General features: G+C 46.9%; 1 long non-coding RNA gene across 2 annotated transcripts in view; it reads left to right on the forward strand.

Annotated features, from left to right (window-relative positions):
• LOC147361420 (uncharacterized) overlaps positions 1-16,873 on the forward strand; it is a 41,056-nt gene extending 24,183 nt beyond the window's left edge. The window contains exons 1-5 of one of the 2 annotated variants that reach the window (XR_015137883.1): positions 3,167-3,185; positions 6,967-7,065; positions 8,427-8,572; positions 8,974-9,107; positions 16,511-16,873. This is a non-coding gene — a long non-coding RNA (uncharacterized LOC147361420). Of the gene's footprint in view, positions 1-3,166; positions 3,186-6,966; positions 7,066-8,426; positions 8,573-8,973; positions 9,108-16,510 lie in introns of those variants that run through there. The other variant, XR_015137882.1, reaches the window with a different exon arrangement.
• Positions 16,874-17,385: the final 512 nt, after the last annotated feature.

Here is a 17,385-nt window from a genome sequence, read left to right on the forward strand (position 1 = left end):
TATTCTCACCCACACTAACATCACTGCAGAGGTAACTGATATTGCCAATTGCAGATACAACATAAAGTTGGACCTCTTTATGTGCGATTTGAATCCCTTGACTCTTTATGTGTGATTTGAATCCCTTGAGGGAATGCAGGAAATGCAGGACAGTTCTTAGAGAGCCAGTGATGTAGGGGAAGAATCAAGTGGACACCAAGGTGGACTGAAAAAGTCAGGGGAGGATAAGGGAAGCTGTGAAGACGCCGCTGGGTTTCTAGTCAGGTGACCGAGAGAGAGAGGTTAGAAACTCGGGAATGGAAGGTTCAATGACCGTGCTCCTGTGCAGGTAGAAAAAGCGGGTCAGCATCGATGTTGGGTAAAAGCGAGGTGTGAGATGCTGAGTGGATTTCTCTGTGTAGGGCTCAGGAATTTCCCAGAAATCCACGAGCCACCCACCCACGACACCAACTGTGGCAGAGAGTTTGAATAAAACAAGAGGCAGCTGCGTTTGGCAATAGAGGTAGTTTGTGATGAGAGCAAGCTGAGATAGTACAGTAGTGAGGGATGAAGCCAGAACACACAGAAAGGATGACATTAGTGGTTAAAGAAGTAGCAGCTGCAGGTTTTAAGAACTGTTGCGACGAGTGGAGAGTGGGAAAGTAGCTTGGATACAGAATGTATGTGTTGTGTGTATGGAGTTTAGAAATGGGTGGGGAAAGAGAGATAGGGATAAATAAGGTGACTTACTATTGATTTGGCATGTGTCATATTTAGCATGTGGAGAATTATACCCTAGCCAACATTTTATAAAATTTGTTGGATTAATAAAATACAATATCAAAGCTTTTTTTCCCTTAAGAAATTTCAGAGGCATCTGGCCCAGTGTTTCTGGTGCATATCATTGCCACTTTATCACTGTCAGTTAAATCTAGGCATTGACTGGCTTTCCAGTAAAACAGAGGTACCTGGTTAAAGAACACATTGGCAATTCAATTATGGTTTTCTAATGACCAGGCCAAGTGCTACCCTGGTGGCTCAGCAGTAAAGAACCTGCCTGCCAATGCAGGAAGCTTGGGTTCAGTCCCTGGGTCAGGAAGATCCCCTGGAGAAGGAATTGGCAACCTACTCCGGTATTCTTGCCTGGAAATTTCCATGGACAGAGGAGCCAGGTGGGCTACAGTCCATGGGATGGCACGGAGTTGGACATGACTTAGTGACTAAACAACAATAGCAAATGACCAGGCCAAGGCACCTCCTGGAATTGGTAGGAGATCTGTTGGGCTAAGGCTCCTTAAGGAGGCAGATCACAGGTAATTTTCCATTTGGACATGGACCAAAAAGAAAAAAAAGTGATTTTTTTTTAAAGGTCATTTGCCTTGTACAAGGAAAAATGCCAGTGTAGGTTTTAGTCATTTGATTAGAATATGTAGAGGCTGATCTTTGAGTTCAGTGAGCCCCTCGGTAGGAAAATTCTTATAACTCCCTTTGACATCTCTGACTTACTGGGCTGATTCCCTGGCTTTTCTCCCAATGGTTCCTATTCACCCAATTGTTTCCTACAACTGAATCAAGCTGTCTTTTTGACAGTAAACTCCAGGATGAGGCGAGTTTTCAAATTTGGTATCTTCTTCCCTAATGTGCTTTTCTTTGATTCCGAGCGTGGCTGGAACAGCAGTGGCTGGTTTATAATTCCCAGGCAGGGACTGAGACGGTCTTGGGAGCTGCCGTGTGAGAACGCTGTCTCCCTTTGTACAAAGATGGCTTAGATTTCTTCACAGCTTCTTTTCCCGCGGCAGCTCAGAAAGTGTAAATGGGGTGGGGGATGGGGCGTGTGTCGAATGGAAAGGTTTTGTAATTTCAAGGCAACCTAACAAAACAGATCCTTCAGAATGTGGCAAGCTAGTCCCGGGCACAAGAATTGCCTCCTCTTCCTGCGTCTGTAGCCTTTTGCATTACCCTGTCACTAGCAGAAAATAGGATTTCTCACCTACAGATGGAGAAGAGAGACGAGGCTAGCCAGAACATTAGGTAGAAATTACTTGTCAAGTTTGATCAATTCAGAGAAAATCCAAATCCCCTTTGAAAACGCACAGTTGATATTCGAAGATGAGCAGGGGATGTCCTTATAGATCCATTGTTTGGCTAAATTGTCTGCATATGCAGCATGTTTGCTAAATGAATGATGCATTTGCATCTAAATGGTCCATAAGTAATTTGATTCTGCTCCAGACAGGGTAATAAACAAGCCCCCTCCCCACTGTTGGCCTTGTGAGCCGGGTGTGTGCCTGGACTCCTGTCTTATTGCTTGGATTGTGCTATTATTTGACAAGGCACCGGGGAAGAAGTACATGAATCTATTATGGGGAACCAATCTCCATTATGCGCTGAGATTTGAGGGAACGGGCAGAGAAATCTTTCATAATGTACAGCTTTTGGCCTCCGGCTCTCTGAGCAAAAATTAGAAAAAAAAAAATCAAAGTTGCTGCCACTGTAGCAAATCCTCTCTGAGCGCTGGGGACAGTGAGGCGTTAATTACCATCTGCATGCTGCTTTTTTATGAGAGCGTTAAGTACCCGTGCCTCCTGTCCAGCACCTGAGTGAGTATTTATAGCTCACATGCAAACGTGGGATCCATGATCTGCATTTGAGTTGGGATACTCTGAGGACATTAGCTACTAAGTGGACACAGCCAGGTATTCAGATCACAAGCTTTCCCTCTGTGTCCAAACTGATGAGTTCCAGCTCTTAATATGGAAGGCAGGGGGCTTAACGCCAGTTGCCAGTTTCCGTCTTGCAGTTATGTCATGCCTGTTATGTCAAAACCATGACTCTTTATGGCCTCTTTTCATGAGATTTGTGACGTTCCATTCTTTTAAAGGCTCCAAGGGGATAGTACACCTTGATTTAAGAAAGCTCAGTATATTAATCCAGCTTCACTGGAGAGAAATATAGGAGGATGGTTATTCACTTTGCAGAAGGATCTACAATGGAATTCTTTAAGTTGTAAATATTATATGGGGTGCTTAGCTTGTGATTTAGTTCATCATTTCAGGAAGAGGTCTACTGGCACAATGCACTCTACTTCTGGGATTTTGGTGTTTCTTACTTAAGATGATTCACCCCTTGCTTCCCAGCCCACAGCAGCATCGGAACAAGCCAGAACTCAGGAGATCATCCTAGCGGTAGCTGCTTTGAATCCACAGGTTTGATCCTAGAACTCTAAGCCTCTCATCCTTTATGGTGACAGGTCATATAAGTTGGCTCATGTAGTACAGATTCTAATTGCTTTTAGTTTGCTTTGTGGAGCTAGAGATTCTGAAAGCTAAGACCAATTCTGCCCAGTTTCCCTGGCGTTAAGACCTTCTCCTATGATTTAGGAATTAGATCTCCTGGCAAGTACAGTAGTAGGGATGTCTGACCCTAGTAGGGGAGGAAAATACTGTCCCACTACCATCACTGACTCAATGGATGTGAGTTTGAGCAAACTCTAGGAGATGGTGAAGGACAGGGAAGCCTGGTGTGCTGCAGTCCACAGGGTTGCAAAGAGTCGGAAACAACTTAGCAACTCAAGAACTACTGAGTTCTTGGCTTCTGAGTTCTTGGCTAAGACTCCTGTAATAAAACACAGATGCACACAAGAAACAAACAGGAGTTTATTAACATGTCTACCTCATGTATATGTGAGAGACACCTGGGGAAAATGAGTAACTCAAAGAAGTGGCTTAGAATTCAGGCTTGGACTTCCCTGCTAATCCAGCAGTTAAGAATCTGCCTGCCGATGCAGGGACATGGGTTCGATCCCTGGTCCGGGAAGATTCCGCATGCTGTGGGGGCAACTGAGCCCATGCGCTGCAACTCCCGAAGCCCTCAAGCCCCAAAGCCCATGCTCCACGACAAGAGTGGCCCACGCACTGCAACTAGAGAGGAGCCCCTGTTCGCCGCAACTAGAGAAAGCCCGTGTGGCAATGAAGACCCAACATAGCCAAAAATTAATTAATTAATTAAAAAAAGAATTCAGGCTTAAATATCATCTTAACAAGGACAGGAGAGGAGGATGAAGTCCTCCTGTTAATGGGAGGAAAAATTGACTTCCAGGAAAGTTGAATGGACCCTTAGAAGAACAGATAGGAGAGATGATAGTTTGTGAGGAAGTTTGTCTGAGTGAGGTAGTGACTTCTCTTCTCTCCTGTGATACAGTCCATCTTCCCTGGTTGGTGAAATTCCTAGGGAGATGGTTTATGACAGTGGACTTCCTTCTGGAAAATCTCTTTTGGTAGATATGGGGCGTTCAGAAAAAGCCTTCTCCGTGTATTTGCTATTTTCCAAGTGCCTAGGGCTCAATATAATCAATATGTCAAAGTGGCATGTTTTGGGGTGCTGCGTCCTGAACTCCCACAGTCACGTTTTGGGGAGCCATATTCTGCTACCCTGGAGGCAGCCATGGCCAAGTCTCTGACCCCAGCATCCAGCGTCCTGGTATCAAGGTGTTGAGAAGCAGAAGTCGACACAGTGGTATTTCTGCCAGAAGAATTTGGTGCTATATATAGCTAGGTAGTTTTCGTTGTCTGCTCTGTCCCCGACTCTATGACTCTCTGGCCCTCCTGTGAACTACCTCATATATTTTCTGCTTAAACTAGCTACAGCAGATTTATTGGCCACAACCAGAAAGCTTTACTGACACACTCCCCGATTCCTGTGTGTCCTGGGTGGTTCGCACTCTGGGCTATGGTGCACTGCTCAGCTCCAGAGGACACCATTCACATGGGCTGAACCCTTTCCCTCATGAACTGCTCTGGTCTTGCAAGCCTCTCATCGGTGTCTCAGCTCTGCTGCTCCTGCTGCCTTAGTTTGGGCCTCACTCCACGGCTTGTACTGTAGCCACCCAAGCATGAAGGGAAAATTTTCTACAGAGATGACAACTCTATCAGCTCTCATGACATTCTCCAAGGGATTAAAACTCTTTAAGGCTATAGTTTCTTCTGTCCAGACACTTAGGACAAAATATTCCAGGGGCTGGGTGCATTAATCATGAGTTTTATTTTCAATATTTTATGATGTTTTGACATGTTGGGGACTTGAGGACCCCAGAGAGGGACAGCCCCTCTGAAGGTTAGATGAGTCATTCCTCAAGAGAGTAGACAACGTCCCTGAGAGCATGCCTTTGATGTGTAAATCAACCAATCCTGAATCCACAATACTTTGGCCACCTGATGTGAAGAGCTGACTCATTGGACTAGACACTGGGAAAGATTTAGGGCAGGAGGAGAGGGGGCAGCAGAGGATGAGATGGTTGGATGGCATCACTGACTTGATGGACATGAGTTTGAGCAAACTCTGGGAGATGGTGAAGGACAGGGAGGCCTGGCGTGCTGCAGTCCATGGGGCCGCAGAGAGTCCAACATGACTGAGCGACTGAACAACAACAACCTTCCTCCTTTTATCAGGCACCTGTCCTAAATCACCTCAGGGGGCAATAACCTTGAGGAGGCCACTGAGATTCAAATACCCAATCCTCAACCCGCTCAGCTGCGTCCTCCGCCTCACCCAGCCCTTCTCAGGAAAAGCACAACAGTGGCTTTTGCCATGTTGCTTCACCCTCATTCCTGTCTCCTGTCTGCCCTGATGTTTCCTTGTGTGGCTCTGGGTAGCACGGGGACCCCCCCTCCTCTTGGAAATTTTTACATAATAAACTTTTCACTCACAGGTATTTGTCCCTGTGTCTACATCTTATCATATCTGATTAAAACAAATCCTGGCCAATTGAAACCACTGGGAAAGAAACTATTTGAGCAGTGCTACATAGTATCACAGGCTTCCCAAGTGGCTCAGCGGGAAGGACTCCATCTGCAATCAGGAGAGGCGAGAGTGCGTGACTGAACGTCGCTCGGTCGTGTCCGACGCTTTGCGACACCGTGGACTGTACAGTCCATGGAATTCTCCAGGCCAGAAGACTGGCGTGGGTAGCCTTTCCCTTCTCCAGGGGATCTTCCCAACCCAGGGATCGAACCTGGGTCTCCTGCATTGCAGGCGGATTCTTTACCAACTGAGCTATCAGGGAAGCTGAGATGAAAGAGACACGGGTGCGATTCCTGGGTCTGGAAGGTCCCTTGGAGGAGGAAATGGCACCCCACTTCAGTGTTTTTGCCTGGAAAATTCCATAGAGAGAGGAGCCTGGTGGGCTACAGTCCATAGCGTTGCAAAGAGTATGACATGACTGAGCCCACACGCACAGTATCATATTCCAAAGTCTTTATTTCTTATGATGAACTGGACTCCTCAAGACAGAACCCTTGTATTTTGATTGTCTTCTGTCTCAGCGAAGTTACATGAAGGATTCCCCATCAGTGCATTCCCTCTCATTGTTGAGTCACTGACCATCAGACGCGAAGTCTCCCTTATCGTTTATTTCAGAGAACCTAAGAACTAACATGAGTAAGGCTCTCTGTGACCTTCTAGAATCTCTAGCTCTTCTAGAATTTTGGAGGTGAATGTGTAGATTAAGACTCTAATAGGATTGCACATCTGGAAGAAAGCTCAAAACACCTGTAGAATTTATAGTTACTCTACCAAGTCTCTAAACAATTACAGAATCTTAGAGTGATAAAGGAACCTAGGAATTACCTAGATTCCTCCTCTGTGACTCTCTTCATCATTCAGTGCTTGCTTATTTATTTTTCGACTGCACTGGGTTTTCACTGTGGCATGCGGGCTCCTGGTGATACACAGACTCACTAGTTGTGGCTCACAGGCTTAGTTGCCCCACGGCATGGGGATCTTAGTTCCCCATAGGGATCGAACCCATGTCCCCTGCGTTGGAAGGTAGATTCTTAATCACTGGACCACCAAGGAAGTCCCTATTCAGTGATTCTTCATCAAACCCTCTTCCTGTTGAATGAATCCCTTCTGCCATTTCTGATGGTCAGTGACCCATCCATTTGATCATGCCATTGCATGTGTGTTTAAGTGAATTGTTGTGTATTCTAGTGCCGAAGTTGATGAACTACAGCCCGTCGGACAAATCCAGTCTGCTGCCTGTTTTGTAAATCGAGTTTTATTGGAGGACAGCCATGCTCATTCATTCAGGTGAGGTCTAAGGCAGCTTTCACACCACAACGGCAGAACTAAATAGTTGCCCGAGAGAGCATATGGTCTGCAAAATCTCTAGTATTTACTATCTGGCTCTTGTCCTAGCAGATAGAATGGGCTGGAATCTTGGACATTATTTACAAGTTCTGCAGGGACAATGCCAAGTTATTTCTCCATGAAGCATTTTTTAATCATAATAGCTTCCATCAAGTTCCTCCTCAAACCATGTCAGTTAAAGTCTTCATCATTTCGTTAGCTCTTTATTCTTCAAGGCTGTTGCGAGAGGATGGCCCATGAATTGCTCATGTTTCTATATGTCTAGGCATGAAGAGCCAATTTGCTCTAGAATTGTCTTTTGAGGAATGTTAATGTAAATGTGGAGACAATGACTCCTTCTAGAACAAATTTATTTATGTTCCTGGGTAGTAAAAGTAGAAGCATTCCCTCCTTAGAGAGATTTGCTTATATTCCAGGGTAATAAGGGTTCCCTGGTAGCTCAAATAGTAAAGAATCTTTCTGCAATGTGGGAGACTCAGGTTCAATCCCTGGATTGGAAAGATCCCCTGGAGAAGGGAATTTCAATCCACTCCAGTATTCTTGCCTGGAGAATCCCATAGACAGAGGTGCCAGGCTGGGGGCTACAGTTCTTAGGCTTGCAAAGAGTTGGGCATGACTGAAACACACAGGGTAATAAAAAAATAATCTCTTCAGAAAGGAAGATGGGCAGACTTCCTAGCAACCCTACCTAAGATCAGAGTCTCCTAATCTCAGGGTCCCTCTCCCTAATGCTCCCCAACTCTGTGCTCAGGTAGCACCTGTTCATCGTCCTATTGGAACTGGGGCTCAGGAAACCTAGACTCAAATATTATTCTTGCTGTAAATAATAAATTGTCTAGGGACTTCCCTGGTGGTCCAGTGGTTAGGAATCTGCCTTCCAATGATAGGGACACAGGTTTGATCCCTCTTCAGAGAACTAAGCTCCCACCTGCCTTGGGGCAACTAAGTCAGTGCACCACAGCTAGAGAGAAGATCCCACGCACTGCAACGTAAGATCCCGCATGTGGCAACCAAGACCCGATGCAGCCAAAGAAAAATGTCCCAGTCCATCTGGGCTCATTGTCTTCTTCTGACCAGAATTATGGATGCATGTCATCTAAACCAACCAAATGCCACTGGGCTGCTGCTTAGAAACTGCTGGGCCATTAGACAGTTGCTTGATGCACATGTAAATGTATTTATTTTGTCTCGTTGAGTTCACTACGAGGTTCCTGAGGGCAGGGACCAAACTGTTCTTACCTTTGTATCCTCCAGTAAGCCCAACACATGTAAATACTACTATTTTGTTGCGCTTGCTGTAGGCTTTCATACATCCTGTCCTGAAGTGCTCTTCTTGATGGCTGCCTGAAGATGTGGGACTGTTTCTAAATTGCCATGGTTTCCGTGTGCCCAGTTGCCTCAAGACTCTGGGCTCTCAAGACACCCCAGGCTTTGTTAAACAATGGAGGTGAGTTCCAGTCCCATCAGTACCCACGCAGAGGGCAGCCCACCGTGAATGCAAGAGCAGAGTCTAGGGAAGAGCCCCACCAGCCCTGCAGCCAGAGAGCTGGCCATACGCATGGCTCCCCAGATTAGGAGCAGAATAAGCAAAGGGCGACACTGCCAATGAGGGCTTGCTGTGGCTGGTAACCCGCACCCACAATAGGACAAACGCACTTTATGGACTTGTTCCTCTTAGGTTTGCCAGATTTAGCAAATACCCTAATACTTTGATTTTACTAAGTGGTCCTACTCTCTGCACTCTCCCCTCTAGAGCCCATTCCCCAACTGAGCCTTGCCCTCGGAGTGTGGCCACATCACTAAAGCAGACCCAGTGATAATGGTTTTCCTGATTCTTATTTTTCACAGAGCCTTGCACCTGGGCTGGTGAAGATGTAGATCTGAATGTTTAGAGGGTGGACCTAGACTTCCAGGAGACCTTCCCTGAGTTTTGCTGGCTGCCTTGATCTTCTGTCATTGTTTGCAGGAAGCAGGATCACCAGGTAGGTGGTGGGCTTGGCTTTTGAATGATCTGGAAGTGTTTCCATTGCAGGAAGGGGGACCCCTTCCAGGGCCTGAGGGTGGGATCAAACACTCAGAAATGAATGATCAGAGGAGACACATGTGCTGACAAAGCAAAAGACTTTATTGGGAAGGGGCGCCCCGGTGGAGAGCAGCAGGGCAAGGGAATCCAGCTGTCACATGGCTCACAGTCTTGGGCTTTATGGTAATGCAGTTGGCTTCCGGGTCGTCTCTGGCCAATCATTTTGCTTATTGCCCATGTGTGGTCTGAATCAGAGTCCTTCTCAGCCAAGGTGGATTCCAGTGTGTGAGTTTCTGGGAGGTTGGTAGGATGTACCATCTCCTCCCTTCTCCTTTCGACCCTCTCCAGTTCTCTGGTGAGTTTTGGCTGTAGCATCGCATTCTTTATCGGGACCTCCTGTTGTGAGACAACTCAGGCAAGCAGTTTATTTTCATGCCCAGCCAAGGCGGCCAGTTTCACTCAACAGTTCTCTAACATTTCAATGTATTGAGGTGCTTGATTTCCTGTTGATTGTGTTTTGTTTTTTAAATCTGTAATTGCCAGGATTATAGAAATCAAGAAATGTCTATCTCTGTGTGTTAACAAAAGTTGATACAGAACCTAGGAAGAGGCAGAGAGAGGGGAAGATGGAATTACCTCCTGGATGGGTGATAATCCACGTCCCCAGCTTTGATCCTTAATAGATGCTTTTTCCATGGGCCCCCTTGCAGAGGGTGTACAGAGTATACCTTGTCTACCTCTAGGCTAATAAGAAACTAGTTCAGTGATTTCCTTTCCTCTCGCCCCATAGGCAAGACTTATGTGGGGCTTAGCTCTGAGCCGCTGCTGAAAGTGGCCTGATAATTCACATCCCCCACGGACGGCCCTGGAACAGTGACACCTGCTCATGCGTCCTGGGGGAGATTTGCAGGATAAATAAATGACTCCCTGGGGATTTGAGAGGTAACTCCCCGTCAGGGCTAGGGGCAGAGATTTAAATATGAATTACCATCCCAGCCTGGCAGGGGTTTATAGGATGAGCCGCTTATGTGCTCATGGGGAAGATTTACACAGTCCCTTCATCGGCACCAGGCTGCCAGAGTTGTGACCACGTGGCACTCGGCACTGGGGGCCCTTCCATGCTGGCTTCCGTCTGCCAGCCCCGGCCACGGCTCCAGCATCACGGCTGGTGACCTCCAGTGTCCTGCCTGCCCAGCTCTCTTCTCTCCCTCCTCTGTGCCTGTCACCCACCACCTCTGCCTCCAAGGGACAGGAGAACAGAGTTCCCTCCTCTGTTGCTCTAGGGAACCCCCGCCTGACTCCTCTCCTCTCTGGACTCTGTTAGTTTCCTGCTCCCCCATCCGAATGTAACCGGTCCCTTCCCGTCAGCTTCTTTCCTGCCTTCCTCCCTCTCGAGGAAGGACCGGCTTGCTTCTTCAGGAGGTTTTATCTGCGCCTTTGTTTTCTGTGGCCCCTGTTACCACCAGTGTGCTCAGCTCTGGATTTGAGAATCCAATCATTGGTCACATAACCCTTGCAGAATCCTGGGGGAAAGAGTGTTAAAATCAGAATCTTGGGTTCCACTCTGAGTCTCCTGAATGAGAATCTCTGGTTTCTGGATCTCAGAAATCAAGTTCTGTTGATCACTCTTTATGTACATACACACGCACACACACACACACACACACACATATACACTTAATTTACTTATTTTTGACTCTGTCAGGTCTTCGTTGCTGCTCAGGCTTTTCTCTAGTTGCAGCGATCGGGGGCTTCTCTCTAGTTGCGGTTCATGGGCTTATCATTGCTGTGGCTTCTCTTTTGTGGAGCATGGGCTCCAGGCGTGAAAGTTTCGGTAATTGTGGCACACTGGCTTAGTTGTTCGGCAGCATGTGGGAGCTTCACAGACCAGAGATCAAAACCGTGTTCTGTGCTGGCCAGGCGGAATCTATACCACCAAGGAAGCCCTGATGATCATTCTTAAGCACATTCTTAAGCACACTGAAGTTTGGGAAATAAAGCTCTGCATCCCAGGGAGGGTTCTGGGCTGGACCTCCCTCCCTGGCTGAATTTCTCGACGGGTGAGTGTCCCCCTTCTTTCAGTGGAGTCTCTCTCTGGCACTCAGCAGCCTTACTGCACGTCTTTAGCGTATTTTGAGGGCAATGGAAAGTATTTGGGACACCACAGGGTGCAGAACTGTTCCAAGAGAGGCCATGGCCTGACAACTAACTTGGTTCATGAATATTCATGCTGGTCCTGTGGTCAGTTTTGATCACTCAGCTCAATTCAAGGCACTCTCTATAAGCCTCTGTGAGAGCAGGAAGTAGGTTCTGGGAAGAAGGACATAAGGAAGAAGATGGAGGTTAAGATGAATTGACAGGCAATAGGATTAAAATTCTTGCTCAATCCTGATCTTGCGAGTAACTAACAGTGGCCTGAAATTAAAGAATTAAACCATGAAGGCTCCCTTGACAACTGATCTGATAGGCCCAGAAGTAAATTTCAGGGACCCTGCTGTCAGACAGAGGCAGGGAAGATCTCAGATAAGGGGTGCTGGTAGCAAGGGGGTGGGCAGTGATGGCCATCGGGGAAGGCTGTGGTCCCTCTTCTCAAGGCAGCACCAGAGGCTGAAATAGTCCTGGGGGCACATTAGTTGCCAGGGCTTTTATTCACCTTCAGAAATACTTTCCTCCTTGCATCCAACTATGACTTTGAAATGGAGGCAGAAAAATGAAACAGGGAGAAAGATAATGAAACATAGGTCAAATGTGGCAGCTGGTGAATTTCTGATAATTGCACTTTCCCGTATAGCATTTCATTTCTATTCCCTGAAGTCGCACAGAACCCTGTGGGGAGGAAAAAACTCCAGCAACAAACAATAACAACAAGCAACTCTGAAGGGTTCAAGGAAACAATATCAAATGCAATTTAATGACATTTTTCATGGGAGACAGGGTAGAGATAAAGTGATATTCTAAGCCTGCTTCTTCTAACATCATAAGAAAGCCTAGACAATAACATAAACATCAATTTAAGTCAAGTAAAATGATCCTTGATTTCCTTTCTGTCTCTCTCATCTCAGTACCCCAAAAAGAGGTTAAAAAGGGGAGAGGAATATTTATAGTATAGTATTCTATATACTATACTATATTAGAAAAGGCAAACTCTAAGCCATGTAGGTAACCTATGTAGTAATCTGATTTGGGGGGAAAAATAAATGCTTATCTACAACAGATTGTTTGGGTCTTGTAACAGTGAAGTTTTTCTTGGCTGGCTGTTCTCCAGGTTAACACAATAGAGAGCTCAGCAATTCTTAAGGAAATCTTCAGAACAAATCATCTGAAGGTCTAACAATCTACTGGGAGACTCTGCTCTGGATGCTATTTGTAGCTGAACTTTAATCAAAGCGTAATTCTTTGATGTTGCAACCATGATCCCTTCCCCTTCCACCAGAAACTGCATCCAAGTGGAAGCTTCAACAAGCCTCACTTCTTTCCCTTACACTGAAGCCACTGGGATCAGAGTCACTGATTCACTATTGGCCTTGGAGATTCTGCCTCTTACCAGGTACTCAGCCTGGAGTTTCTCTGTGACTTTTATCCTTGTGGGAACCAGGCCTTAATGTGAAAAGTGTGCTGGCCTGGGTGAATGGGGTCCTTGTTGGGTTGCAGTGAAGTAGCCAGATTAAGCTAGATTAGCGCTGGGCTACTTTCTTCGTGTAACATCCCCTGACCTGTTCCCTCTCAGTCCCTCAGCTTCGTGGATGAGGGTCCTGTTTTTGCATTCACACATGTTATGCCATGTTATAGTCACTGCCCACTATTGGATATTTCCAGTCTCTTGTTGCAAAGTGAAATATTTCTTTAGGGTTTGGTCTACATGTGGAGTGAGACAGATGACCAATGAGAACAAGTAACGAGAAGCTGTACTTTTGTAGAGTTTGGTCTTCTCTTTTGGACAGGAATTGCCAACAGGCTGGTTTTGTGAGGCATAATTTTTCCATGAAAGTCATCAGATAGAACTTTCCACACTAACTACAATAGGGAAGGATCTGGAATAGGGAAAGGAATGCCCTGGAAGCTGCTTTAAAGCCTCAGACTCCCTTCTCCAAAACAATTTGCGCCTTCCCAATAATTTGCTATTTGGCTGGCTTGGCTGTCATTTCTGTCCTGTCACTGTGGCCACTGGGATCTTATTTCTCCTTCCAAAATCCCCTTTCCCCATCCTGATGTATGCATCAGAACTGTCCATGCAGTGATAATGCTAGTAAATGTTTAATGATTAGTTCTTCAAATGGGAAACACCTTGGCTTATCGCACTGCCAATTTCCATGGTGTAAACGCTGCCACCACGGCCAGTTTCAAGCTGTTCCCGTGAGATCACCAAACATGGGGATGGTAGCACAGCATTATATAGAATGTTCACCATACGTATGTGATCAAGGTAAACAATCTCAAGAGCATGGAAAATAAGAGTAGTGAAATAATTAGGAAGTGATGAGTTTCGAGTATTTATTACTCTTGTTTTAATAGAACTTAACTGTAAATTTATATAATTTAATTTTTAATCATGGCTATGGTTAACAGTTTGTAAAATTCCTAAAAAATTTAACAACTGTTACACAAGCCAGCTCTAACATACCACTCTGTCTTGGTCTGGGAAAAGATGGAGTAAAGGGAGAGATGAAAGGGTGTATTTAATACTAAAGTACTAAAAGGCCTCCATGCCATTCAGACTTTATGCATGGCCCTTCTGAGCCACGGGTCCATAAATTCCTAGAAATGACATAGTTGGTATTGGTCCGAAGCCGGGACTTTGGAGCAAGACACACTGAATTCCAGTCTCTGCTGTACCATTTGCTAGCTCTGTGACCTTAAACAGTGTCTAACCCCTCTTTGCTTAGGTTTCTCATGGGTGAAATAATAGTACCTGCTTTATAAGGTTGTGCGTGTCCGTGCTAAGTCGCTTCAGTCATGTCTGACCCTTTGCGACCCTACGGACTGTAGCACGCTAGGCTCCTCTGTCCATGGGTTTCTCCAGACAAGAATACTGGAGTGGGCTGCCATTTCCTTCTCCAGGGGATCTTCCTGACCTAGGGATTAAACTGGCATCTCTTACATCTTCTGCATTGGCAGGCGGGTTCTTTACCATAGTGCCACCTGGGAAGCCCTCATACAGTTGTAATGGAGATTAAATAAGGCAATATGCTCAAAGTACTTAGCCCACTAAGTTACATAATAAACCCTCAATAAGTGGTAGCCATGAGTACCATTGTGATTAACCTGATCAATTTCTAAAAGATCCACAGTCTCCACAGGTGGTGATGGGATCTACCCTAGATGCAAGTTCATGCAGAGAAGGATAATTAAGGCAATCTTCTTCCTTGCATGGTCTGATTCCATTGTACACGGACCTTTTATGTAAGCTCAGCCTCTAGGCTGGGATGTCCTTCTCACCACACTTCCTGCTTGAAGATCACATGCTGGTAACTCATTTCTTGCTGTGAAGGGCTGCTGTCTTCCTAGGCCTACTTTAAAATGCAAATAAAACTGGTCCCCCACATCTGTGGTTTCTGACTTGACTGTACTGAGCCTTTTTATATGAGGGACTTGAGCATCCATTGATTTTGATATCTGGAGGTTGGTGGCGGGTGGGGGGCTTATCCTGACACAGACCCCTGAAGATATAGAGGGCTGACTGTACTGTTTAGAAAGTGGGTAATAAGTTTGCACCTAGATGTGCGAGTGGCAGTCAGATCCCAGGGCTCTACATTGAGCTGCCTCCTGGGAATCTAAAAACGAGGAGCCTGAAGTGGGTGATGGGATACGGAGTAGGGCCTGAGATCACTGAGGACCCCACTCTTTGGTTCCCCATCCCTGCCATGTCCCTCCCCACACTTCCAGGTCGACCAGTTTTTTGAGCTGAGATGCCTCTAAAATCAAAGCCACTTCACACTCTGTGTCCCTGCTCCCCCAGGTCCTGGAACCAAGACCCAGTGGACCCTGGGGCCCACAGTCCACAGATGCGGTGGGAATCCCTGTTGTTTTTAGTTTGCTCCTTTTTCTTCCATTCTTAACACATGGCTATCGAGACAAAGGCCTTCTGGGGACCATCGTAGATGGGTGACAATAACCCATCTCTACCCTGTAGTCTAAACCATTTCTGGGAACCAAAAATATCAGTTCCTGTCTGGGCTCACTTATTCATAATACAGTCTTGTGTGCACTAATAGTAACCTAATGTTATTCTCAGTTTGGCTCACGTAACTTGGCACTACAGGAAGGCAGAGATGATGTCTGCAGGAGCCCTAAGGCCCTGTGGACAGTAATTAGACTCTTGCTGAGGTTTGGTTTGTTTATCTTGGGCACCTGTGATGCTACACAAATGTTTCAAAGTGGTAGAGGACCAGGAGCCAGAGAAGGAATGCAACTTCCGGAGGCAACAGACTTACAGCCAAGTGGGGAGGGTCTTAGGTTCTGGGGAAGGGCCTGGGGGTAAAGGAAGGAGCCAGTTTCTCCCCACATGAGCCAACCGGTCTTGGCTTGTTCTGTTCTTGGCGGGAGACGCTGGCGCCTTGTAGGATGCTGTGACGGTGCTGAGAAAAATGGCTCTTTCCTTGGGGCTGCAGAGCTGGTGTCTGCCTCCATCAGTAACACGATGTTTATTAGCCTCCTTAGGGCTCTTAGAGAATAAAACTCCAGCTCCCAGGCCCCAGCAGTTACTGTGTAAGTAGAGGGGGCTGTGTTATGCACTCCTCTATGGACTGGCACCGCCCTTTTGGAGCTGGAGCTGGAGGTTAACAGCACAGGTGACCACAGGGTTGTTGGGGGAAGGTTGCTCTTGTGTTTCAAGATCAGTTATTTTTGGCTGAGAAAAGATGGCTGATGCCCAGCCAGGGCATGCTGCCTGAAACTGTCCTCAGTGGGAGGCCTGCCAGGACCCAGCCGAGATGGCCGAGGTGAGGGAACGGGGCTGAGAGCAATGTCTGGTTGGCGAAAGGTCCACGAGTGAGCATCATGTGGGGCTCGGGGGGCCCACGCTTCTGGTGCAGATGGGGAGTGGCCAAGGAGAGAACGAAAATGACAGGAGGAGGTAGGAGAGGACCTCCTGGGAAGACTTACAGGTGTTCAGCTTTCGTTAGAAGAGACGACATTGACTAAACACGCTTACTTTATTCAGAAACCCGAGAGACTTCCACAACAAGACGTTGGCATATTGTTCTGACGGCCAAATTAAGAGAAAGCCACTGTACCCGCAGGCAGTGTGGATTTTTGTGGCCCCTTCATTCACCCTGCAGCAGAGTGGTGGATGCAGACTGACCAGTGATAGCATCTGTGTGCTGAATGGGGCCCTCGGCATGTTTTATGTATTTATTTTTTCAGCTGCATCGTGTGGCTTGTGGGCATCTTAGTTTCCCGAGCAGGAATCGAACCCATGCTTCTGGCATTGGAAGCACAGAGTCTTAACCGCTGGACCACCGGGGTATTTTAGAAGTAAGGAAAGGAAGGAGGACTCTCCCAGGTGTCTGAGTGATGGGGCCAGGCCTCCGGGCCAGAGGGCCAGCTGCACCCTCCGAGTTTCTTGTGTCTGCTGCTGAATCATGGTTCTGAACTGTCCAGAGCAGAGGAATCCTTGCTGGATACAAAAGCACTCCACCCCGAGGGAAAACACTGATGGATTTTATAACTTGATAATAAAGCTCTCTCCGGGGAGAATGCCCTCCCAGAGGTAGGAGATTAATTTTATCTTTTGCTTTTTTTGGCTGCTTCTCTTCCCCTGTGTCTTACCCATTCTTTTCTATGACTTGCTCAACGAAGGGCAAAGAGGTTTTCTAGAAAGCACCAAACCCTTGAGGCCTTTGACTTCAGAGCACGAAAAAAATGGCCCGGGCTGAGGGCAAGCTCACAGCAGCCTGCCAAAAGAGGGTTCAACCTCTTGCCTGCTCCCCTGAACCCCAGGATCAACCCAGAGGACACACGGCATGATGGTACCTCCAGCCCCGCACCCTGGAGGAGACGCCGTCTAGTGTCCAGGCAGCATGGCCCCAGAGGTTCCTGGGAAAGTGGCAGAGCTGTGTCTAGCTGGTCTGCAATACACACCCCCGAGCTGGCCAGGCCCCCTTCCGTAATCTGCTGTCTCCACACCCTTAGGAGTTAGCTCAGTCTGAAATAGACTAAAAGGAGGAGGGGGAAATGATGTGGACACTCAGTCTCCTTTCAACCCCAAGAGTCTGCCTCGTGACCTCGGTGACTGTTGC

Source organism: Bos grunniens, chromosome 12, assembly GCF_055505025.1.
Source record: "Bos grunniens cultivar Pamir isolate PY7600 chromosome 12, Bosgru_T2T1.0, whole genome shotgun sequence".
Classification (NCBI taxonomy): Eukaryota; Metazoa; Chordata; class Mammalia; order Artiodactyla; family Bovidae; genus Bos; species Bos grunniens.